Source organism: Tiliqua scincoides, chromosome 8, assembly GCF_035046505.1.
Source record: "Tiliqua scincoides isolate rTilSci1 chromosome 8, rTilSci1.hap2, whole genome shotgun sequence".
In the NCBI taxonomy this organism is placed as follows: domain Eukaryota; kingdom Metazoa; phylum Chordata; class Lepidosauria; order Squamata; family Scincidae; genus Tiliqua; species Tiliqua scincoides.
The window spans coordinates 38,238,495-38,264,030 of NC_089828.1; the positions used below are offsets into that span (position 1 = coordinate 38,238,495).

At 45.3% G+C, this 25,536-nt stretch overlaps 1 protein-coding gene and 1 pseudogene across 1 annotated transcript in view; both read right to left on the bottom strand.

Moving 5' to 3' along the window:
- PTPRS (protein tyrosine phosphatase receptor type S) overlaps nt 1–25,536 on the bottom strand; it is a 442,958-nt gene that overhangs the window by 373,531 nt on the left and 43,891 nt on the right. The gene's annotated exons all lie outside the window — the stretch shown is intronic.
- LOC136659813 (5S ribosomal RNA) lies at nt 10,491–10,607 on the bottom strand (annotated as a pseudogene).

Sequence of the window (25,536 nt, forward strand, 5' to 3'; positions counted from 1 at the left end):
CAGATGCAGCCCATGGCAAGCTTCTATCCGGCCCGCGGCCAACCTCTTGTCCCCTGAAAGGCCCTGGCCCTCTCAACTGAACATGACCGGAACTGTGCTCTGATTGTGTCTGGAGGGTGTTCTGAGGGCCAGAGACGTTGAATGAATGAACCCATTCATTTACTTATTCACTCATCTAAGTTCCATCTCAAATTTATTTATTTAAATTTTATATTTAAATTATTTTTCCAGTCCTCAACACCACACCAGATATTTGATGCGGCCCTCTGGCCAAAATGTTTATGCAGTTTAGCACAACGCGTTTTTTCTTAATCAAGGCGGGCGACGGAACAGAACTCACGCGCATAAATAGGCTCCATCTGTAATCCCACTGGAAAAAAAATTGATGCATGACCAGCCCCAAAGCTGCCCCCCTCACCTCATTATGTTCCATTCATAGCTCCTGCCACTCTCCAATATTCTAGCTCAGCACCCTCATCCCCACCACATTTCCTTTTCCTCTATGTCCCCCTTTTCCTTTAACCATTCAGGCAGTGGAAGGAGACGGAGCAGCAATGGGGGCAAATAGACAAACAGAAATGGGCACCCTTCACTAATCTGCTGCCTTAGGACTGCTTCACTTGGCCTCATGGATGGTTGTGATTCAGGCACTGATCTGACCGAGACCTGCATAAGCTTCAGCACAGTGCCCCATCAGGTGCTGTCAAGATCATGCTCTGGACAAGGAAGCACCATCACTCCCCTTTCCCACCAACTACACCTTTGACAAAGAGAAATGGCACTTTAAAGTGCACTCTTATTAATGACCACATGGGAAAAACTTCCTCTGTGTGTGTGTGTGTGTGTGTGTGTACACCTGCATGTCATTTGTGAACAGATGCTTTCTATCCAAAGTGCATTCTTAGCCATTCTCCCACCACTTGTTCCCACAGAGTAGTGCACATTTGGAAATGGCTTTTCCTCACACTACAGAACACTGTATCAGCCTCCCCCACTATCATAATTACTCATGGCTAGAGGCTCTTCTCCATCTGCCATATTCATTTATTTGGCAACAGCCCCTCTTGAACTGAGATGCGAAAAAAGGATGCTTGAGTAGTTGGGGTTCAAGATTTATTTTAAAAATTGCCTTTTTCTTCTACTACATTACATGTTTGATGTGAACCTCATGTAGTGCAATGTTCAGCCTGTACATGAGGATAGCACCTAAGGGTCCATGTGCATGCATTACTACTCATATATGCTGTAGCTAGATGCACCTAGCCTGTCAAAGATTTGATTTCTGGAAACAAAAAACACACACAGTAATAAAAGGTATTAAACATTTCAAAAAAGCACTTCCAAACAGTAAAATGGGGAAGAGTGATTTACCTGAGTCAGGAACTAGAAAAAGACTGGGAATGCTCCAAGTCAAGGGAGAGAGAGATGTGGGGCATAAGCGCACTCTCTCTCTCTCTCTCTCTCTCTATCTCTCTCTCTCACGCACGCACACACACACACACACACACACACACACACACACAATATCAAAATGATATTTATTACATTTGCTCCCTTAAGTCTCTCCATCTGCTTCTGTAATACAATGAATTGAGAAGGATGGTTTGGCCGATTCCCGCCTCACTGAGACCAGATTAAAGCAGATGATCTGGGCTTTGCAGCTCTCTCATTCCAGGGAAGAGTCAAAGGTTGGGCAAGAAAAAAGGTGGCAAAAGATTCTCAGTAACATCTCTGTTTCTGTCCTCTTGTGCCCTTCTCCTCAGTCCCATTTCTCATTCTTTTTCCAACCCTCCAGAGTGCCTCAAGATGCCTACCTATATAAGCATGCTGCATTCTGTTTCTCCAGTTGCTCAGGCCATGTAAAGCACAATTCTGCAATAAGAAGGGCATTGCTGGACTGGAACAAGATCCACCTAATTCAGCAACCCATTTTCTACTAGTAGCCAGCCACATACATACAAGTAGTTACAATAATGAATATGCATTGAACAACCTGAGTGCATCACTCTGTGTTCCCACCTTAAGGGAGGAATTACAGATGGCGTAATAAGGTCTCCCCATAATTTTCACTATCTTAGGGCGCAACCCTAACCCCTTATGTCAGTGCTTTCCAGCACTGGCCTAGCAGTGCCAATGGGACATGTGCTGCATCCTGCAGTTGGGTAGCACTCAGGGAGGCCTTCTCAAAGTAAGGGAAGGTTTGTTCCCTTACCTCAGAGCTGCATTGCACTTATGTCAGTGCTGGAAACGAAGGATTGCGCCCTTCGTTGCATTCACAGGGCAAGGTTGGGATGTTTGTGAGTTTCCAAAGCAGAATGCACAACAGCGCAAAAAGGAAGCAGCTTACTTTTTGCAACAGTGGCCCTTCAGGTAGCTGCTGGTTGCCATTTATGTTGCACAGAATGCTTCTGGGAAGCAGAAATGGTAATTTCCAGAAGGTGACCAAAATGACCATGGTGGTTAAAAAGGGGAGGGCAGAGAATCCAATCAAAACTGATTCTTTCCCCAACCTCTAAAAAAAATCACAATCCAACACACATGTGGTGCCTTAAATGTTAGACTTATTCTTGAATGGATTTGGGGAGCCGATTCAAAAAATAACATCAGTATTGGCCTATCAGCTCTAGTTTTTAAGATATGGCAAAGCCATCTTATATGCCAATTCAACCAGTCATCTGCATATCAGCATCTGAGATGGGTATGCCATATCTCCAAAATTAAAGCTGATAAGGCAAAATCTATGCCATTTTGGATGTTTCCCAATTATATCCAAGAATAGATTTAACAAGGCGGGTGGGGGGTGGTGGTTAGGTGGTTAGGCAGTATATTCAGCCAAAATTTCAAAGGACTGTATTTCAGTCAACATTGTTTAATACTACTGTCCACCTACCTAGCAGAGTTGGATTGTTGGTACAGTGATGCACTTGTATGTGATGCACTCTGAATACCAAGAAATGCTCTGTGAATTCTGATTATTTTTCTGGAGCCCTCAAGAGTAACAAATGTGAGGGAGGGGAACATAAGAATTTTGGCCATCCCTGAAGAGCCTGGACTGATGGAAATTGCAACACAGTGATTTTCAACCCTTTTCATCTCATGGCACACTGACAAGGTGCTAAAATGGTCAAGGTACACCTTCAGTTTTACAAGGCACACCATGCTGCTGGTAGGGAGATCAAAACTTTCAATTGCCCTACTAATAAATGACCCTCCTCAAACTCCCACGGCACACCTGTGGGCCATTCGCGGCATACCAGTATGCCATGGCACAATGGTTGAAAAACATTAAGCAGCTTCAAGTCCATTCCATTGTGCTTTCAGCTTCCTGCTGTTCAGCTTATCTCCCTGCCACAAGTATATCAACCGTTTTTTAAAAATTAAGCTAAGCGGCATTATTAGAGTTATATTAGCTGCATAAAGGTTCATCAGATCTGTTATCTCTGCTTTTCAGCTTAAGTTATGAAATTCATTAATATATTTTTTAAAGGTCCAGTACTTTAATTCCCCAGAAGGAGAGCTTTGCAAAACTTTTCTTTAAAAATTATTAACATGTGCATTTTTTCCTATTCGACCCTTTATTTTTGTGTGAGATTTGGGTGGGAAATGGGTGGGAAATGGGTGGGAAAGGATGCCACAAATTAGCAAGGAGGGGACCTCGTCAGGTGACTCAAGTCCGAATCATGAAAAATGTGTGGGTTTTTTGCTGACTCATGTACTTGAGTCACACATATGGAACACTTGGCAAAACACTTAGTCAAGGGTCCTTTGACATGGCACTCATTTCCACACACGCAAACTCCAGTCTGTGTGTCTGGGTGTGCTTGCTTACAGTTTTTGCAGCATGAAAGACCTCACGGGGCCATCATTCAGACCAGGCAAGTAATAGGGAGGTTCCAGCCAGGAGGCAAGTAATGGGGAGGCTCCAGTCAAGAGGCAATGTTTTGTTTTTGCAACAAATAGGAGGTGGGAGGCAGGAGCAGGTTTTCTTGCCCATCTCTGAAAGAACTGATGATCATTGGACAAAGGATAGGCAGTCTGATATTTTCTTTGGCTGAGACAGGGCAGAAAGAAGAGCCCAATCTTGCCTTGGGATTGGCTGGAGAAGCCCAGGGAGAGGGAGGAAGCAGTTCATAGTGATCTGGTTATGCATTCCTCCTCATGGCTCAGTTGTTACTTGAGAGGAGGTAGCCCCTTTGAATGACCAGCTGTAGTAGAACTACTTCTGAGTACAGTTGCAAAGAATTGGGTCATCCTGGTAAGCCTGGACGTGACCCTCGTCCCTCTTGCCACTTCTGTCCCAGCTCTCTTGAAGTTCCTCTCATCCTGTGTACAGATGGGATGGAGCAGCAGGAGAATGTTATAAGAGAACTCTGACACACACACACACACCCCAGTAGCAGCCCCTTTTTTCCATAGCTGGCTTTTTCAAGGGAATGACTCAAGACATGAGTCTTTTCAAGTCGCAAAAAGGTGACTCAGCAAGTGCCCGTTTTCAAGTCAAGTTTTCAAGTCAAGTTTTCAAGTCAAGTCACAGGGGACAGAGACTTGTGACTTGACTTGAGTCAAGCCATGCCTGATTTGCCCATCCCTGAAAATTAGGCCCAGCCCTTACCACCAGTGCTCATACAGAGAACATGACATGCGGAATATGTCCATAATTAGTAGGCAGCCTAACCTAATGGGCTGGACCAATACCTCCCAACTCCCAAGGTATGATGTCAAGGACTGACTGCCCTCTCCATTACCTGGTGATGTGCCAGTCTCTGCTCCTCCTAGTCCTTGGACTCTCCCCCTCCCCTCTGTAGTTCCGTTGCTTATTATGTGGCAAAAGACTATAGGGGCTTTGTTACACAGGGCTGTGCGCTCTACTCTTGATTTTCCTCTCTGTCCTGGCTTCATCTGCAGTCATGCAGGCAGGCCTGGACCCTGCATTCTCCCCCCCCCCCAACCTAAAGCAAATGGCCTAAGCAGAGGTCAGAAAGAGTGGAGAAGTGGAGGTGGTTGGAGAGTGTGCTAGCTGCAGAAACAGAACCAGATGTTTCATAACATCTTGAGGCTTGAGGGAGGAACTGACCCATCCACTAGTTTGGGCTTGCAACGTCTGATTTGGCTACATGTGTCTCTGCCATGCAGGTGAAAAGAGCAGTACAAAGTCTGAGTAACTCAAGCATGATACAGAGGTTGGGGGCTATGAAGTGTTCCCCTTCTGCAGCCCAACTTGCTTCCCCCCAAGTGGGTCTGATCTATGCTTTCCACAATGCTGCTGGCTCTGTGCTCCTGGAAGAAGGGGTAGAGGACTGCCAGTGCTACTGCTGCTGCTGCTTTGGAGAGCTGTGAAGTTTTATCAGGTGCAGAAGTTGCAGCAGCAGAGTGCAAGCTTCCAGCTGCAGCAAGCAAACAAACTACAGCAGCATGGTGAGAACTGCAGCTGGCTAATCAATTGTCTGGTTCAGGGGTGTCCAAAGTTTTTGGCAGGAGGGCCACATCATCTCTCTGACACTGTGTTGGGGGCCGGGAAAAAAAGAATTTACATTTAAAATTTGAATAAATTTACATAGATTTACATAAATGAATATATTAAAGATGAACTTATATGAATGAATGAAGGTCTTGCAATAGCTCAAGGCCTATAAAAGGCCTTGCACAAAGCAAGGCTGGCCTTTGCTGCCGCTACTGCATCACAGACATGAAACAACAAGCAGTGGAGGGAGCCCTCAACCCACAGCTCGCAGGAGAGGTCAAACAGTCGCCCTCACGCTGAGAGCAGTTGTGTCCGGCCAGTGTGGGCTCCAACAAATCTCCAGAGGGCCAGAGGCTCATTGGAGACTGGGGGCTCCCTGAGGGCTGCATTGAGAGGCCTCGAGGGCCACAACTGGCCCCAGGACTGGGGTTTGGGCACCCCTGGTCTGGTTGATGAACGAGTCAGGAGTGGGCAAAAAAGAAAGGTTAACAAAGGAGGAGACAGTGGTCTCTGCAAGAGGAGTTAGGAGTGCATAGACAGAAGACCAGGTACAGCTCCCCAAGAAGCCAGGTGGCAATCTGGCTTGGAGACTGGAGATGTCTGGGGCACTTTGCACTTCTCTCTTTCAGCCACTTAGGAAGATCTGCATTTCCAGCAAATTCACTTGGAGGATCTTGTGAGCTTCCTTCACACTCTTTTTATTTTTATTATTGCATTTGGAGAGCAAGAGGACAGAAAGAGGAGGAGGAGGCAAAAACACATGCTCAACCTTAAGCCCTCACTTGCCAATAACAGCAAGGTGGTGGGGGGTGGGGCAAACAAGTCAACAAACTAAAGGCCCTTCCTCTGATTTGCTTAAGAGAAAAATCAAGAGCAGAATGCATGCCCCATTTGTAGGTATGCTGGAGATAGGTACGTGGACACAAAAGACCCGGCACTGCCTTCTGCACTAGGTTAGGAAAGAAAGAATAAGGGGAAACTACACATGACACTGCAGCTCTGTGTAACAAAGCCCCTATAGTCCCTTGCTAGCTAGTTGCATTGGAGATGCCATGGGACATAAAGAAATGCTAAATCCTTCACTTAGAAGTTGTTTTCCTTCTGAAACACTCCTGAGAGCCCAATCCTATGCTTGTCTACTCAGAAGTAAGTCCCATTGCAGTCAGTGGGGCTTACTCTCAGGTAAGTGTGGATAGGACTGTGGTCTCAGTTACATTACTTGTCACAAAAGAATGATTCCAGATATGCACCCGTGAAATACCGCCGACACTCGCCTATAAGTCGATCCCACAGATAAGTCAAGGGCAGGCTTTGATTTAAAAAAATTATGGGATTTTATATGACCCTTGGATAAGTCGGGGGTTAAACTTAGGGGAGGTGTCTTGAGTCATAATTTTGATTGTGACAGACTAATTTTGTCTGATTTTACCCGAGCCAGATCCTGAAAAATAACCTACCAGTATTTGTTACCTAAGAACTGTACAGTCACTAATTTATTAAAAACATAGTATTAAAAACACAGTATACATACATAGTATGTATACATCTATACATAGTATGTATACATACATACACATAGACTATTAAAAATAGTCTCTAATTTATTAAAAACTATGATCTATCTCATAGATCATAAGATACATTTTTATTCACTAATTTTTAAAATTGTACTCTCAACAACCATTTGTAAAGACTATCAGAGTAAGGCCACAATCCATTCCACACTTTCCAGGGAGTAAGCCTCACTGACTTTAATGGGACTTACTTCTGAGTAGACAAGCCTAGTACTTGGGCTCTAAGTACACTGGAAACAGCATCCCAGTAGAACTATTAATGAAATCCTCCTTTAAAGTGCCTGGTGCCTTAAGCCAAAGGCTCTGTGTAGAACACACAACTGAGAGTGTGCAATGCAGTTCGCAGCAGAGAGACAAGCAACAAGGAATGACTGAGCAAGTGTAGCTGCACATAGTTGGACCTGATGTACTTGGAAGTAGACCCTCTGTGGAGGAAGGGCAGTGGGGCCTCATGGGGAGTTCCTGGCAGCTACACCTCCTGCCAGCCCGCACCCAGCCGCTCCCCTCAGCGTTCCTGGAGCCGGGGGAGCCAGGGCATGCGGGGCAGTCACCCAAGCAGGCGGAGGGGCCCATTTGCACCTGGGGGGGCTTAGGAGGAGGATGGGCAGCTGTGCCTCCCCCAGCCTGCACCCGGCCGGTTGTGCCTGGAGCCTCGGAGGAGCCCGAGGGGGCAGGGCACGCGAGGGCAGCCTACCAGCAATGCTCCCTCGCCTCTCACAGCCCTCCGTCTGCACTCCCTGCCACAGTCCCGCTGCCTGCGGGGGAAGGGAGCGGACGCATCCTGGCTACTGCCGCTGCTCGCCGGACCAACCGAGAGCAGGGAGCACTCGGGGAATGACCTGCACTGCCCCATGGCTGCGGCCAGTAGGGAGGGAGGCACCATTGGGTGGGTGCTCTGAGAGGGTGTGGGGGAGCACCAGTGGGCAGGCTGACCCCCCGTGCCCTGCCTCCTCACAGGTTCCAGGCACAACAGGCAGGGTGCAGGCTGGGGGAGGCACAGCTGCCCATCCTCCTATCAAGCCCTCCCATGCAAATGGCCCCCCACCCCCTCCACCCACTGAGTGACTGTGGAGATAAGACGAGGAGGTGATTCTCCCGTGAGTTTGGGGCACAAATTTATCGCCATATAGGCGAGTATCTACAGTACTTCCCAGTCCATCTGGGTAAGACTGAAAAAACTTGCTCATTCAGAGCAGCTTCTGTCCTTCTCCCTTCAAACTCCTCTGATTATAAGGCAATGGCTTGGCTCTCATTTCTTAGATAACTTCTGACTTTCAATAGTATTTCTTTCTTGATTATGAAACCACAAATTCACAACCATTCTGAAGAATTAAGTATTTTTCTTGATTTTCAACCAGTTTTAAGAGCACAATCCTGTGCATGTCTACTTAGAAGTCCCATTATGTTCAATGGGACTTACTTACAAGAAAATGTGTTTAGGATTGTAGCCTAAGCTTCAGTCATGGCATTTTCTTTTTCAGGCATCTGTGCATTGTATTAATGAGCAGTGGTGTACACAGCAGCATCATATCAAACACCAAAGTTGGATCTCCCCAAAGCAGAGAGAAAATGTGACTAATGTGCTGCTGGGGTGGGGATTGGTCAGGGCGGCTCCCCAGAGTGGTTCCTGGCTTGTCAGTGAGGGGACACAGTTTGCCTCGGTCATGATGAATTGCTCCTAAGAACAAATGTGCCAGAAGGCCAATGAAGCTCTTCAAACTTGGCATGCACACCTCAGCCCAAACCCTGCCGCCTTTACCTAAGCCAGCTACATGATCTCTGCTTGATGACATCACTTCTGGCCCTGATGTCATGTCATGTCCTAATGACATCACTTCTGGTCATAGGTCTTAGGTAGATTCTGACATTTTATCATTCTAAAAACTGGGTCCCGGTGCTAAAAAGTTTGGGAACCACCAACTTAGATTGCAATCCTAAGCACTTACGCTAGAGTAAGTCACTATCACAGACTTCTAGTATGAATGTGTGTGTGCACATGCAAATAAAAACAGATTGTAATATAGGTGCTTTATTTGCACATGCAAATCAAAACAGATTGTAATATCTGTTCATCATTTGATAAACCTTTGGTGACTTATTGTACCCGCTGAAGTTCCTTTCCATCATTTGCTATTCTGAGTGTAATCAGTTCTCAAAAGGGGAACACATCTACTTCAGAATGGTCAGCTTTTGCATTTGGTTTTCAAATTAATTATGCTTGGCAAACTAGCATCTGAAAAGGGAGGGCAAACATTAAATTATTCACTAGTATCTATTCACTTCTTTAAATTTAATAAAAGCTGCTACTAGGGTTGCAATACAAAAATGGTTAAGTGTTCATGCATGTTTATTTAATGTAATACTTTCCATGCCAGAGAAGGCCTGGTGCCATTGGCAGCTCCTTGCACACAATGTCCCAAAGTTTATCTGTCCCCAGATGGAAAATGTGCAGCCAGAAGGCTGCGAAACAGCAGAGGTATGCGTATGTGCAAGCATGCAAGCCAGAATCCAAGACCCAACTTGGGTCCCTTCAGGTCAAGTCCTTAGTAACACACACCCCCAGTCAGTAGTGATACTTTAGAAGTGCTACAAAAGGATGCCACCTGGGGGAAAACTTCTCATTGGCTCCCATCCAAGCCTTCCAATTGGCTAGGAGCCTTACATAAACAGCCAGGTCAGCCACAGTACTGGACATTTTGTCCACGGCTTGCTGCCAATAAACCCCGCCACCGGGTCTCACTCAAACCTACCATATTTCCAGAGCTCCCATACAACAAGATATAGCCAAATTATTTCCTAAGAGCCTTCTGGACGTGACTGTTTACACAATCAATAACCCAAAATGTCATTATTCCACACCTACTGCATCCTGCAAGAACAAAGCAACGAACTGCAGGGCATAGATACAATTATGGAACTGTCTTTTTCCCAAGGCAGGCAACTGTACTGTTCTGCCCCTTCTCTCCTTCTAGGCCAAATGGAAATTGAGAAGGTGCAGAGAGTGGCATGGCATTCACATATGCCCCATTTTGAAAGAGGAAGCACGATGAGGCCAGACAGACAGCAAGTGGATGGGCAAGAGACTAATAGGGTCCAGTGAAGGCTTGGGGGGTGACCAAAGCAACCTCTCCAAAGCCAAAGTCCTTGACACAGCTTACCTCATCTAGGACACCTAGCCATACCTGCTGTTCAAACTGCACAGGCCTGAAACAAAATAGCACTGACAGAAGCTGCACTAACAACCTATCTAAAGCTATGACCCACTTCTGGGTCCTGACAACCCCCCTCCCCCCAAAGCTGAAGACCTCTGGTCTACACTGACTAGCCACAGCTCTCTAAGGCAGAGATTTTCAACCACTGTGCTGTGAAACATTCGTGTGCTGCAAAGGGTCCACAGGTGTGCCACAGGAGTTTACAATGGTTGACAACCTTCAGTCTCAAAAGATTATGGTATAAGCCTACAACACCCGGTATTTCCAAGCGGTCTCCCATCCAAATACTAACCAGGCCTGACCCTGCTTAGCTTCCGAGATCAGACAAGATCACGCATGTGCAGGGTAACAGTTGCTGCCATAGGAGTTTGGGGGAAGAATCATTTGCTAGTAGAGCCATTGGGGGATGTGAGCACACACCCAGCAATGCAGTATGCTTTGTCAATTGTAAAAAACCTGACAGTGTGCCTTGAAAATTTTAGCTCCTTTCAGTGTGCTATGAGATGAGAAAGGCTGAAAATCACTGCTGCAGGGTTTGAAACAGAAGAGTCTTTTCCAGTCCTACATAGAGATGCCAGGAAACCATCTACCTGCACAGCAGGGTGCTGAACCACAAAGCCACAATGCTCCCAATGAGCAACTAAATGCACAATAAGTGCAGCTGCCACAGTACTGTTGTGCCATTCTGCCTCTGCATAAGTGCTGTCTGGTCACCCCAAACCATGCCATCCTTTCAACTGGAGGTGCCAGGAAGTAAACCCAGAATGTTCTGCATGAAAAGCAGGTGCTCTACTGCTAAGCTACAGCCCTTCCCCACCAAACTTTTGACCAATGTCACACTTAAAAACCACCCAAGGCCAGAATACAGGGAAAAATGGTTCCAGCAGCTAGTAAGGTTGCAGAGGAGACAAGCCTAGAAGACTATAGCCCAGGGTCAGGGGCACCATTTCTACACCTGCAGGGACTGGCTGAGCACAACAGCAGCAGGCAATCCAGAAAGTGAAAAAGCTGTTGCAGAAGGCAAAACCGACAGGAAGAAATATTGCCTTAATTAGGAGAACAGAAATGCATGTTTTTTTTCTCCAAGCAGTCAAGAATGTTTGCCTCAGATTTTCTCCCGCACCCAGACTCAGTCCAACCCTGTGTGCACATCTTACATGCTCTTCCCCCACTACTGAGTTACAGTTCCCAAATTTGCTGCTGCCTCCAGAGACTTCAGAAAGAAGGAGAAACAGACACTACACATTGTGTCTCATCTTTGTGCTCTTCCAGAAGGACTCTCTTCTAAATAGTGAAAAATCCCCCAAGGAGAAGTGGCCAATAGCTTTTTGTCTCCTTGGGGCTTGCCCCAGGGTGGGGTTCCCATTTTCCCCTGGAGCAGCTGAAATAGGAAACTGAGTGCCTGGAGAATCGCCTGCACACCTGATGCAACAGTCAATTCCCCCCACGCACCCCACGAGCAAACAACAGGATTAATTAGTTCTCAAAAGTGGCGGCAAACAGGACCTCATTATGGTCTCTGGTTCAGCTCTTTCAGATAGCATCTCTCTGTTCTGGGCAAGGAAGACAGTTCCCACCACCCCAAGAGGCAAATGCTATTTCAGGTAACATTCAAAGCTGTAGAAGGTACCAGACACATCTAACATCAGAGCATGCAGTATAGAAACATTTTCTCTTTCAGAATTAATTTGCTTTTGGCACTCATAATTTATAACCCATTTGGGGGTCCCCAATTTGTTTCAGAGCCCCTATTTGCTTTTGATTTCATTTTTAGAGAAAAATTTGTTTAACTTTGTTGTTTTAAACACTTCCTTTACTAGTGGTAAGAGCTGCCATTTTTACATGGCAGCAGCCTTCATTTCAATCCATGCTGCCCTCAGGATGGCATTGAGTCCTAGGATCGGATGGATGTTCAAGATGGCATCTGCCAAGATGAGACTAGGCAGGAACAAATAATGCTGACACAGATGGCAGGCAAAGTAAAGGAATGGCTTTTTGTAATTTTAAAACAAGAAGAGGCAATAACGGGCTCCAAAAGGAAATTCCCGTTCATAAGTGTCCCCATTTGTAAGCCTCCTCATTAGTTTCAGACATCATGAAAAATGAACAGGCCCCACTGATTCTAAAAATACACACCTGTCGTTTATTGTTCAAGCCCCAGAATCCTTGACTGGCCTGCATATGTTAGGATTTTTTTTTGAAGAATCAGCAACAAGGGCAGACCATATAAGGAACCTAAGAAGATTCCTAATTAAAGAGGCTCCGAGTTCATGTAGTCCAGCACTCTGTTTCCAATAGCTGTCAGTTATACCCTTCTAGGAAGCTGACAAGGACAGCATGGCAGCAACAAACCACTGCTCACATCTGACATACCAATTATCTCCTCATATGAAGGTCCCAATAACAGCTGCTAATATAGCCCACTGTCAGTGAATTTGCCCAGCCTATTCTTAAATCCATCATTATCTTGTGGCAGGGAGTTCCACAACCTAGTCATATGAAGAAGTTGTTCCTCTCATCAGTCCAGAACCTATTGCCAATTCCCTTCCCCTACCATGTAGTTGCATCTTTGCCAGTCACTGCTTATATTTGAAAGGTAAATTCACTCTGTGTATGAACAACCCTTCCTACTTGATGAAGATGGTCTGCTTTTCAAATGCATACTTTCTCATGAGAAAGACAACCTTCACCAGAGCTAAAATGTTCCCAAATATTTACAACTTTCTCCTTAAGGAAGAAAAATAGCAACCAGAGAGGGGAAACACACATAATAAAGGTTTCTAAATGTAGGTGTTGAAAACATTGAAACAGACATTTTTGCCTCCCTGTAACTCTAAAACTTTGAATCATGCAAGGAAACTTAGTTGGTAGGAGATTTAGGACAAGCCCTGGGCAGAATTCATCTGCAAAACTCATTGCCACAAGAGGTGGTGGCAGCCAGCGGCTTATCAGAATTAAAGAGGATATTAGACATCTTCATGGAAGAAGGGAAGCCTATGGATGGCTATCAGCCATGATAATTAGATGGAGTATTTCATGCTCTGAGGCAGTAATCCTCTGAATACCAGCTGCTGGGAAGTAACAGCAGGAAAGACACATTTGCCTGCATAGCCAATTTGTCTATCTGGGTGGCTGCTTGGAAACAGAATGCTGGACTAGATGGACTTTTGGTCAGATCCCACAAGGCATTCTTTATGTTCAGATGCTTCACCTCCCATTCTACACTCGTACCTTCTCCAGATCTACTATGTACCTTGTTTCATCCAGGGCAGAGCTGGTTGGGTGGGAAGAGTGCAAGCAATTGTGCCTGTCTTGGCCTCCTGACATAGATTGGATACCGAAAAATGATGTTAACCAGGAGGCCTCCATGTCGCATCTGGATTGTATATAAGAACAATCTGAGGAGGCCTTTGCAACTTCCCTCCCTCCCTCCCTGCTGCATTCCTAGAGGCCTCAACCCTCTCCTCCCCAACCCCCTCATCCCAGTACTCCATGCTGCTTTTGGACGGATGGGGAGTTCCACCTAAGCAGGTATCATTCTGCTACCAAGTCCTTAAGAAACTGGGCCATACACATCCCAGAAGAATTCAGGCATTGCAGAAGCTTCCATTTCCAGCAGCCTTTCTTGTCTTTGCTTCTTTCTTTGTGTCTGCATCTCTCTTCTTTTTTTTAAGCCACCCTTTTTATTATATAAAAATGGGACTGGTGCTTTTAAGTAATATTTTATTGCACTCTCTCCAGAGGGATGTAGGCACCACTCTCTTCATCTGATGGGCAGAAAGATTTAAGTGTTTAAAAAGACAAGTGGACAAAAAAAACCTTTACAGGAAACAAAGACTGAAAGCACTCTGGCTCAGCCTCCCCCACCATCCCCATTACACATCAACTCTCCTCCTCCTTGCTTTCTCCCTGCCTCCCTGGAGGTTTGGTATCTTGCACCTGAATCTGTCTCTTTTGCACACACTGTATATAAATAGTGTGATGGGTAGCTCTCTCTCTCTCTCTTCTTCTTTTTTTTTTTTACAAAGAGAAGAGTCCAAGATTACATCTCCCCAGAATAGCTGCCTTCCTCAAAGCAGCGTAGGAAGCTACAAACACAGAAGCACAGGGTTTATTTCGCTTTGCTGCTGCCACAGCTGTGCCTTCTCTCCCTCCCCTCCCCCCACACTCCTCAGCTGTAAAGGAAGATCTCTGCTCAACCCTGAAGCAATGCATTTTGGAGATTGGCTCCTACCAGTTAGTTCAACTGGGGGGGAGGAGGGAGCCAGCCAAGCTCCAGTGAATCAGAGCAGGATGCTGTGAGGCTTTTCAACCTGTGCAGGATGCTTCCTGCATGCAAATGCCTTCTGGTCCATGTGCACATGGCATTGTTGGGTTCAGTTTTAAGGCTCCCAAGAACTTCGGCTTGTTTCTAGCCCTATTTATGGCAAACAGGAGATGCAACAGTTAAATCAGAAACAGAACCAGTCACTTGTGAGCAGGTGCAGTCTACAGGATTTTTATTACACCCATTTTTAAGCCATTACTGCCCAACTTTGAATATTGTATTGTATTGGCAACCTTCAGTCTCGAAAGACTATGGTATCGCGCTCTGAAAGGTGGTTCTGGCACAGCGTCTAGTGTGCCATACTTTGAATATACACAACAGGGATCAAATGTGTACACCTGTGGGGCTGGGCAGAAATGGATTTTAACATGGTTAGCAGTTCCATAAGAACAACATAAGAACAGCCCCACTGGATCAGGCCATAGGCCCATCTAGTCCAGCTTCCTGTATCTCACAGCGGCCCACCAAATGCCCCAGGGAGCACACCTGATAACAAGAGACCTGCATCCTGGTGCCCTCCCTTGCATCCGGCATAGCCCAATTCTAAAATCAAGAGGTTGCACATACACATCATGGCTTGTAACCCGTAATGGATTTTTCCTCCAGAAAGTTGTCCAATCCCCTTTTAAAGGTATCCAGGCCAGATGCCGTCAACACATCCTGCGACAAGGAGTTCCACAGACCAACCACAAGCTGAGTAAAGAAATATTTTCTTTTGTCTGTCCTAACTCTCCCAATTTTAGTGGATTTCCCCTGGTTCTGGTGTTATGTGAGAGTGTAAAGAGCATCTCTCTATCCACTTTATCCTTCCCGTGCATAATTTTGTATTTTGTTCCAGAGCAGCTGCCATGTGGCATTTTAAAAGACAGGCACATTTTTTGTATCAGAAGTTTTCACAGGCCAGAGCTGAAGCTGACTATTACAGAACTTATTTTACAAGCAGAATGCTGCATATTCAATCCCTGCTACCTCCAAGAAGGTCTGGGAAAGACTCCCTGTCTGAAACTCCTGGAGAGCTGCTACCAATCAGTGTTGACAATACTGAACTAAAGGAACCAGTGGTGTGATTCAGCAGAAGGCAACATCATGTTTGAGGACAGCAGAACACCTGCTTTTCAAAGGTTAATAGAACAATGGCAGCAAATGAGTCAATTTAACCTCCCATGGCAATGAGTTCCACATGCTGGGTGCTGCCATCAACTAGACCCTCTTGCATATTGTCACCAAATACAGGCCTCTAAAGGCAGTGGGATATGAAAGAGAGCTTCACCAGATAACCTTAGGGGATAGGCAACTTCAAATGGAGGGAGGTAATCATTTAAGTACCTAGTTCCTAGGCCAGTGGTGGCGAACCTATGGCACGCGTGCCAGACAGGGCATGCAGCACTGTCTCTGTCGGCATGCAGCGCTGAGCCAGGCAGCCTGGGGAGAGGCGCTGAAGCTGCGTGTCCCTTTAAAGGAAACAGAGGCTTTTTCCAAGCCCAGTGTGTTGGGAGGGCGGGCTGCTTTCCTCCGCCCCCTGCGCTCACTGCCCTCCTCTCGCTTCACCCCCACCTGCCCCGCATTTGTTTCCGTTTTCAATTTTGCGCATTCTGCAAGCTTGGATTGGAGTCTGCTCCTGTGCGTGTCTACTCAGAAGTAAGCCCCATTAGAGTCAATGAGGCTTACTCCCAGGAAAGAGTGCCTGAGATTGCAGCCTTGGAGCTACTGCTGTGTGTGTCTACTCAAAAGTAAGCCTCATAACAGGGGATGAGGCTTACTCCCAGGAAAGAGTGCCTGGGATTGCAGCCTTGGAGCTACTGCTGTGCATGTCTACTCAGTAGTAAACCCCATTACAGTGGATGAGGCTTATTCCCAGGAAAGGGTACCTGGGATTGGAGCCCACTCCTGTGCATGTCTACTCAGAAGTAAGCCCCATTAGAGTCAATGAGGCTTACTCCTAGGAAAGAGTGGCTGGGATTGCAGCCTTAGAGCCCACTTCTGTGGATGGAGCTTTTTTAAAAAATATATTTTCTTGTTTGAGAAAATGAGCAGCGGCATGGTCTTGCAGCCACCCCCTCCCTGACAGTAGTTCTTTACCCAGCGTGTAATTAGTCTGAGGAACTCTTTGCCACAGGAAGCAGTGATGACAACTTGCCTAGATGCCTTTAAGAAGGGATTGGACAAATTTCTAGAGGGAAAGTTAATTAAGGGTTACAAGTAATACTGGGTAAAAGATGTTAATGTATGAGTTGTTTTTTCTAAACTAAAACCTCAATATTCAGCTTAAATTGCCGTGTTGGCACTTTGTGATAAAAAAAGTGGGTTTTGGGTTGCAGTTTGGGCACTCGGTCTCTAAAAGGTTAGCCATCACTGTCCTAGGCAATCTGGGTTTTAAAGGTAATTTCTAGCATCTTGAATGGAGTATGAACATGGAACATAAACCTGTGGAGCCAATACAACAGCTGAATTCTTAGAGTCCCCCTTCCCATTCATAAATACATATACTATTGCATCCTCTACATTCACTGTTTTTATATTATCCTTCAAGAGGCCTGTGCTTATTCTGCGATAAGCATATACATATTACATATAAAAACCTGTCTATTAATTGAGCAAGGCAGCACCTTTTAAAGTGGTCTCTTATATTTAGTGAAAGCTGCCCTCTTTACCCCAGCATGGCATCTTTTTCCAGTGGTGGTTGCTTTCCATTCTGCACCTTTTTTAAAAACTGCAAGCCCCTGTTTCTGCACCTTTTTTAAAAACTGCAAGCCCCAACAGGAAACCATATATAGTCAACTCATTATCCACTAGAGTTTGGTTCCTAGAAAACCTGAATCATTGAGCGTATGAGAAAATTGAGTTAGGTTCCAGGTGACCCTCTTCACCATACACTCTATGAACTGTATGAACCTGAATCTTAACTTGGAAGCAAATTAGGCAGGGTGATAGCCAGAGCTTATCAACATCTTCAGCAAAAGATGCTTCCTCCTCCATGCCAGATATCCCTTGAGGTGTTGATGGTTGTGGGGATGACTATTTCTCCATGCTGGCTATTCCTTTGTTCAAGGTTGCTGGCCCAACAATGAGGTCTCAGCTTCAGCAATAGGGAGGGGATTGCTTAACCCATCCTCCTCCACCACCTATCTCTTGGCTCCTTCCCTGGGCTTTCCCCAGTTCCCAGAGCAGCCCTCAAGTAGCTTTCATAACCCTGGTGATGATGAGAGGTCTTTGGATCATCACCAGGGTTATGAAAGTTCAGCTGGAGACCCTGAGATGGTGCCCAAGATGGTGGGGCAAGTCTGGAAGTAGATACATTTTCCATGGGCCAATACCAATGCCCACCTGATATGGAAAATTGACCCAATCCAGACAACTTTCTAAAAAATTAGGCGTATAATTGGCTGGACAGTATTATCACAACCCCCTCTTCCTCTCTCTGCTGCATAGTGCCAGTGCTGCCTTCTGCTTGTGAAGAGGCCACTGTTTCTCCTGCAACTTCTCTCACCCCCACCCACCCGCCTATAGCTATGCCAAACCTCCCCTTACCCTCAGTGCACACCATTCCAGGATAATGAGAACAGAGTTGCAGATAAGGAGAGGTAGATGGCAATTCTGCCCCTTGAAGATAAGTGAGTCTGTGGGTAGCTAATTTGCATATTAACAGAACCAACTGTATTGTTTTATTTTGCAATATAACCAACTTTGAATTATTTTTGTTGAAAAGTGGTATATACATATTCTTAATATGAAAATGCATATACCTGTGGTTAATCAAACATAAAAAAATTCCAAAACCCAGTTGTTTCCCCCCCCCCCAAATTTCTAATGTTTGTGGGTGTGAAAATAGCTTCAAACTAAGTATATGGGTCATGCTAAGTAAGATCCTGGAAATGGGGAAAACATCAGTACACATATAACATGTGATGTGGTATTAACACATTCTTTCTAGCAAGGGTGGAACAGGATAACTGAATCAGGTCCCACACCAACAAGTGGGGTGGGGAGTACCAATAAAATTTCCAGCACCAAGTAAAAAAATACCTGGAGCCACCTTCACAACATCCCATTGCACTGGCCCACAGAAGTAGTTCTGTATTATTTTTAAACCTGGCAGTGCGGGAACACATGAGAGCTGACCCACTTCCAAATCCCACAAACGTCTCCCCCCCCCCCCGACCCCGAAGGCTTTCCATTCTCTCAGCATGCCCAAGAATAGAAATAAAGCAACAGAGAGAAAATGAAAGAGGGAGCCTGGATGCCAGATGAGGTCTGCCAAGCTGCATCAGCATCTTGGTTGAAGCAGTTAAGCAAGGGGGGGGGGGAATAAAATGAAAGGGAACTTCTCTCCCTCTTTAAATTCACTGCACAGTAGAATGACAAATTCCGCAGCACGCACAGAATACTTCTGCAAGCTCACTGCAAGAGCAAATCCTTTCAATATCAAAAAGAATCTGAATTCCTCTATTTCAAATGGTAGAGGCTCAAATGGGAAAATGTGCCATTTTCAGGAGCAGTGACCATTCTGTGATTAGTTTTGCCATGCATGTCGGGAGAAGAGTTCCAAACAAATCTGACACAAAAACCCTTGACTTCCAAAGGGCAGACTTCCCTCAAATGAGGAGACTAATTAGGAAGAAGTTTAAAGGGAAGATAAAAAGGGTCCAATCTCTTCAGAGAGTGTGGAAGCTGTTTAAAACAATGGCAATAGAGGCCCAACAGAAGTACCTCAAAGGAGGCAGAGTTCAGTTAAGTCTAGGAGAATGCCAGCAAGGTTAACTAGCCAAGTTAGAGAGGCTGTACAGAGCAAAGAAGCTTCCTTCCATAAATGGAAGTCTTGCCTGAATGAGAATAAAAAGGTACATAAACTGGCAAAAGCAATGTAAGAAGGTGCTACGGGAGACCAAGAAAGACTTTGAGGAACACGTGGCCAGCAATATTAAGGGGAACAATAAAAGCTTCTTCAAGTATGTTAGAAGGAGGAAACCTGCCAGAGAAGCAGTTGGACCGCTGTAGACTTGGAGATGGCAGAAAAATTAAATGAATTCTTTTCATCTGTCTTCATGGCAGAAGAACTCAGGCAGATACTGCTGCCTGAACAGCCCCTCTTGATTAAGGAATTAAGTCAGATAGAGGTTAAAAGAGAAGACATTTCAGACCTAACTGACAAATTAAAAATCAATAAGTCACTGGGCCCAGATGGCATCTACCCAACAGTTATTACGGAACTGAGGAATCAAGTAACCAGTCTCTTGACTAAAATATGCAATTTGTCCCTTAAAATGGCCATGGTACCAGAGGATTGGACGATAGTAAATGTCACAGATTTACTACCTGTCTGTGATAATATCTGTGATAATGTCACATCCTCCAGATAAGATGGTGGAGTGCCTCATCAAAGATAAAAATCTTAAAACACAAACAGGAACAAGCCTTGCTGAGGGAGAATCAGCAGAGCTTTTGTAAGGGTAAGTCTTGCTTCACAAAACTTTTAGAATTCTTTGAAAAGGTCAACAGGCAGGTGGATGCAGGAGAACCTGTGGATATTATATATCTGGACTTTCAGAAGGCATTTGATACAGTCCCTTACCAAAGGCTGCAGAGAAAACTCCACAGCCAGGGAATAAAACATCAGGTCCTCTCATGGATTAGGAACTGGCTGAGGACCAGGAAACAGAGTGGATGTCAATGGGCAATTTTCACAATGGGGAGAGGTGAAAAGCACTGTGCCCCAAGAATCTGTCCTGGGACCAGTGCTTTTCAACCTGTTCATAAATGACCTGGAAAGAGGGTTAAGCAGCGAGATGGCCAAGTTTGCAGAGGACATCAAACTTTTCCAAGTGGTGAAGACTAGAAGGATCTCTCCAAACTGGAGACTGGGCAGCAAAATGGCAGATGCATTTCAATGTACGAGTAAGTAAGTGTAAAGTCATGCACATTGGGGTGAAGAATCAAAACTTTACATATAGGCTAATGGGTTCTGAACTGCCTGTGACAGATCAGGAGAGAGATCTTGGGGTACTGGTGGACAGCTCAATGAAAGTATCAACCCAATGTGCCGCGGTGGTAGATAGCTAATTCCATGCTTGGGATCATCAGAGAAGGTATTGAGAATAAGACGGCTGATATTATAATGCTGTTGTACAAATTGATAATAAGACCATACCTGGAGTATCGCATCCAGTTCTGGTTGCCACGTCTCAAAAATGATATAATGGAAATTGAAAAGGTGCAGGAGAGAGCAACCAAAATGATTACTGGGCTGGGGCACCTCCCTTACGAGGAAACGCTACAGCATTTAGGGCTCTTTGGACTAGAAAAGAGGCGCCTGAGGGGGGGACATGATTGAGACATACAAAATTATGCAGGGGATGGACAGAGTGCGCTCTTTTTCCTCTCACACAACACCAGAACCAGGGGACATTACTAATTGTGAGTGTTGGGAGGTTAGGACAGACAGAAGAAAAATTTCTTTACCCAGCATGTAATTATTCTGTGGAACTCCTTGCCACAGAATGTGGTGATGGCATCTCACCTAGATGCCTATAAGAGGGGATTAGACAAATTTCTGGAGGAAAAGTCCATCATGGGTTACAAGTCATGGTAGGTATGTACAAGCTGTGATTCTAGAAGTAGGCTACCTCAGAATGCCAGGTGCAGGGGAGGGCACCAGGATGCAAGCCTCTTGTTGTGTTGTGTGCTCCCTGAAGCACTTGCTGGGCCACTGTAAGATACAGGAAGCTGGACTAGATGGGCCTTTGGTCTGATCCAGCTCTTCTTATGTACTTATGTTTTACAGCTTGCATTGCATTTCTGCATGAATCATTCTTCTGAGCAAGCCTCCTGACTGGAGGAGCACAGAGGCACAACAAGCAGCATCCTCAGCAGATAGATTCACTCTGCTGCAACTGGGCATGGGCAGTAGTTGAATGCTTGGCTTGCATCCTATAGGAATTGAAAGTAAGACCAGAGCAGAAAGTCATGGAGAAAAACAGCAGTAAATCTCCTCTAAGGAAGTGTATTTAACAAGAAATTGAACCATTAAAAATGGAGTTAGTTCAGGTTCATCAGTATTTTGGGGTTCCCCCATTTGACAACCAGTTCAGACATTTTGAATCAGTTTAGATACACTCCATTCAGAATATCACACTTTTTTGCTTGCAACAGGACTTTATAAAATGAAAAAATGAGAAAAATGTTTCTAAACCGTTTGATTTTTTTAAAGTTTCTTACAGTTAAAATACAAACACAGAACCACTAAAAAAAAACATGAAGTATACACTTGAAAGCCAAGTGATTTCTTGATTCTTGAACCACTTATTTTGAACTGGATACCACTTTTTTCTTAGAGAATTCAGTCCTGTTCACTGAAAAACACTATTCGAACCAGGTTTGGGTTCAAGTTTGGCTTGACTTCTTGCTTATAGCTGCTGCAAGCCCACAGTTACTACACTACCTAAAGGTGATCTCAGCACAGCCTTGCAAACATGTTCACAGCCATTATAGGTCTACCTGCCCACAGGTACTTGTGACCTGAAAACAGAAAATGACCCTGCCTGCTCACCTAGTACTATTCACCACAGATGAATTTAAAAGGCTTCCTTAAGAGGTCATTCAGCTAGCATGGCACCCTCAAGTCTACTTCATAAGGCTGATATAGAAGTGCAATATTTTGTAGAGTGGTACACATTTTTTTCTCTCTCCCCCCCCCCTTCCAATCTAACAGTGGGCTCCAGACAAACCTGTTTACAGTTTTTGGAGGGAGAATGAGGCTGAAGCAAGAAAAAGAAAATTCCTCCCCCCAAGAGGCAATTCAATTGTCATACATTTCACAGCAGGTTCCTATTGCCTAGAGCAGGGGTCTCCAAACCCCGGCCCGTGGGCCAGATGTGGCCCGTGGTGAGCCTCTATCTGGCCCATGGCCAGCCTCTGATCCCCTGAGAGCCTCTGGCCCAGCTGACTAAACACAACCAGAGTTGTGCTTGTGGGTGGGGGAATGGGGGTCCATTTAAGTGTGTGCTTTATCTTTTGGACTGTGTCGGTGCTTGGAGAAATCCTGGACATTTGAGCCCATTCATTCATCTAAATTCCATCTCTAATGTATTTATATAAATTTTACATTTAATTTTTTCCCCGGCCCTTGACACTATGCCAGATATTTGATGCGGCCCTTTGGCCAAAAAGTTTAGAGACCCCTGGCCTAGAGGGTGGGAAACAGTGCCCACCAGTGGGGCTGCTCCAAAAAGCATTTGGAAACTTCAACAAGCGTAAAATGCTATCGCCACATTGCCAACTGGAGCTATTAAGAACATTTCCAGATCAATCTTCAGCAAAAATTATCAAAAACGTTGCAAAAAAATTGAGAAGATGGTTTCCTGTCCCAAAGGGACTCACTGCCTTAAAAATAAAGGTAGAACCCAGCAGCAGCCACTGAGAAAGACACTATGCTGGGATGAATAGGGACAGCTATTTCCCCTTGCTAAAAGATAAGAGAACTCCTACTTCAAAAAGGTGCCTCTTTACATAATTAACTGACAGGCTTGGTCCATCTGCACATATTACTCTTGAATGGGGTGCATAACCATAAAACCCACATCTTTGTTCTCTCCTCCAAAGGACTCATTTGTCTTGTTTGGCTTCAGGTCATAAATTCCCAAAGACAAGGAAATGTGGGTACCTTCAAAATGAAGCTGCCTTCAAAAGGAGTCCAGCCACACTATCCCAGTATTGTTACTTCTTAATGGAAGCAGAATCTCAACACTTTGGCAGGGGCAACTCCTGTTAACAAGGACTGAAACTGGGACCTCCTGAGCTGCTCCATCACTGAGCAACAGCCCCCTCAGAATGAGGAAAAGGGGAAGGCACACTCAGAGGCAGAGATGCAATGGGGACAACAATTATGCATAAGCAGACCAAGTTTCCACCCCCTCCATTTTTCCCACCTCCTGCCTTTTTGGACGTTCTGTTCCAGACTAATGTCGTGCATTCATTCCAACACCTACGGCTCATCCAAATCAGTTTTCCCCTATGCGGACGTTGCCATCTGCTACCAACCCTCTCAGTTTTTCATTCTCATCCATTCAATAAGGCTTGCTGCTGTTCTGTGCTTCTCCCCCCACCAGCACGCGCACACACACACCCATTGCAATGCCTGGAGCTTCCCATTAACAAATGCTAAGCAGTAAGAAAGTCGTGATTTCGCAAGGAATGTTGGGATTGATCTTTCTCTGTTGCCCAAGCCAGACCTTCACCATTTTTAAGGGTCTTCAAATGAAGAAGAGGGACAGAAGAAAAACTGTCCTACCACGGGACAAATCTCCACCGATGAATTTACAGAAATTAAGGGAGTACAATGCAAGCAGGACCAAACAAGCTGTGCTTCAACCTGTGCCTGTGGATTATTCATCCTTAGCTCAAAGTGAGCCAAGTCACACCATGCAAGAGAAATCTTCTTATGAGAAGCAAGGGAGGAAATAAGGAAAGGCATCTACTCAAACAAGAACCTTTAAGTTTAAGAAACACTGGAGATTCTTACAAGCTGGTTAAGGATTTCTCCATGAGAAGAAATCCATAATGGTGGACAAGCCACCCTGTAAGACACCTTGTCTGATAATCTTCCCCCTCACTGCACACAATGGATTTTCTGATGCATTTGAAGATTCAATCCCAGTTTGTGAAGGGCAAGAGAAGCATTATGATTCTGTCTTCTACAGCAGTGGTCTCCAAACTGGAGACCAATGTGCAGCTGAAAATCCTCCCCGTCCTGGCCAGTGCTTACGGTTCTAACGCGCTGCTGCTGTTCCTGGCACCCAATCTTGACACAAGGAGGCTCTAGGCAGTCAGGTCTATTGCCCATAACCCCAGCAGATTTTGCAACAGGATGTCTGGGCAGACACAACTGGAGAGATCAGATGCATACGGGAGTTCATCCCCAGCATTGCTACCTGCAGATGCCAGGAACTGAATGTGGAACCTTCTGCAAACCAGGCATGTGCTCTACCAGCTGAGCTGTAACCCTTAACAATGCTAGTTTGTTTGGAAGAATGAACCATTGCTACCAAACACTGCAAGGGCCGAGGAAGAAAAAGTTAACCAGTCTTTCCACCCCTCATATCAAGACAAAACAGCAATGACCGAGTATGCCATCAGAGAAAGTGTTTCCTTACAGAGTTTGAAAGCAGCCTTTGGAGATGTGTGGGTGGGGAGAACAGAGCAAAGAGTCTGTGACACCAAGGAAGATCAGAAGATTTAAGGATTTCCACAGTATGATGCAAATGCATTCCTTTCTTAGAGTACTAGGCATTTGGGCTAATGCTCCCAGCAGTGTTTGGTTTCTCACAAAGCTCACACTGCCACAGTGTAGTGGTAAAGCCTTCTGAGATGAGAGGTCAGAAGAGGCCAGGGTCATATCTGTAAGGGGAGGGATATAAACTGTTCGATAAAGCAACTTGATGATGTGGGGGAAGGGCCCTCAACCTTAAGCTCTGATGTTATGAGAAACTTTCCACTCATGCCTCAGAGGGTGGCCGTGTCGTCTCCCCTCACCACCTGACAAGAGCTTGATGCTTAGCTCTTGTAAAACTCCTCAGAAGGGAAAAAACCATGACAGACAAATAAACCCAATTAAGAGCAGAGTGAAGCAACACAGGTGAAGCAAAGTATGAGAGCCATAAATGAACATGCTGCTTCCTCCTGAAGAATGCCAGAGGCATTTTTAATGCAAAAGCAAGGAAGCAAAGCTGACGCTTCAGAAAATTTTGTTCCCTGTGACTCCTCCTATAGCAGGGTAAGGAAGTCCACTGGTTATGGAAGGAGCTCCTGAAAGGACCATCAAGTTGCTCAGAAGCTGGAAGGTAGGCTGTTCTTTTTGTATAGCACCTAGCATGTGTAAAGCATTGCTTTATAAAAATATTAGACGTCTGTGGTGCCCACAAGGATGTTCCAAACGTAAGGGCCAGCATGGATGAAGAGGTGGAGTCATTT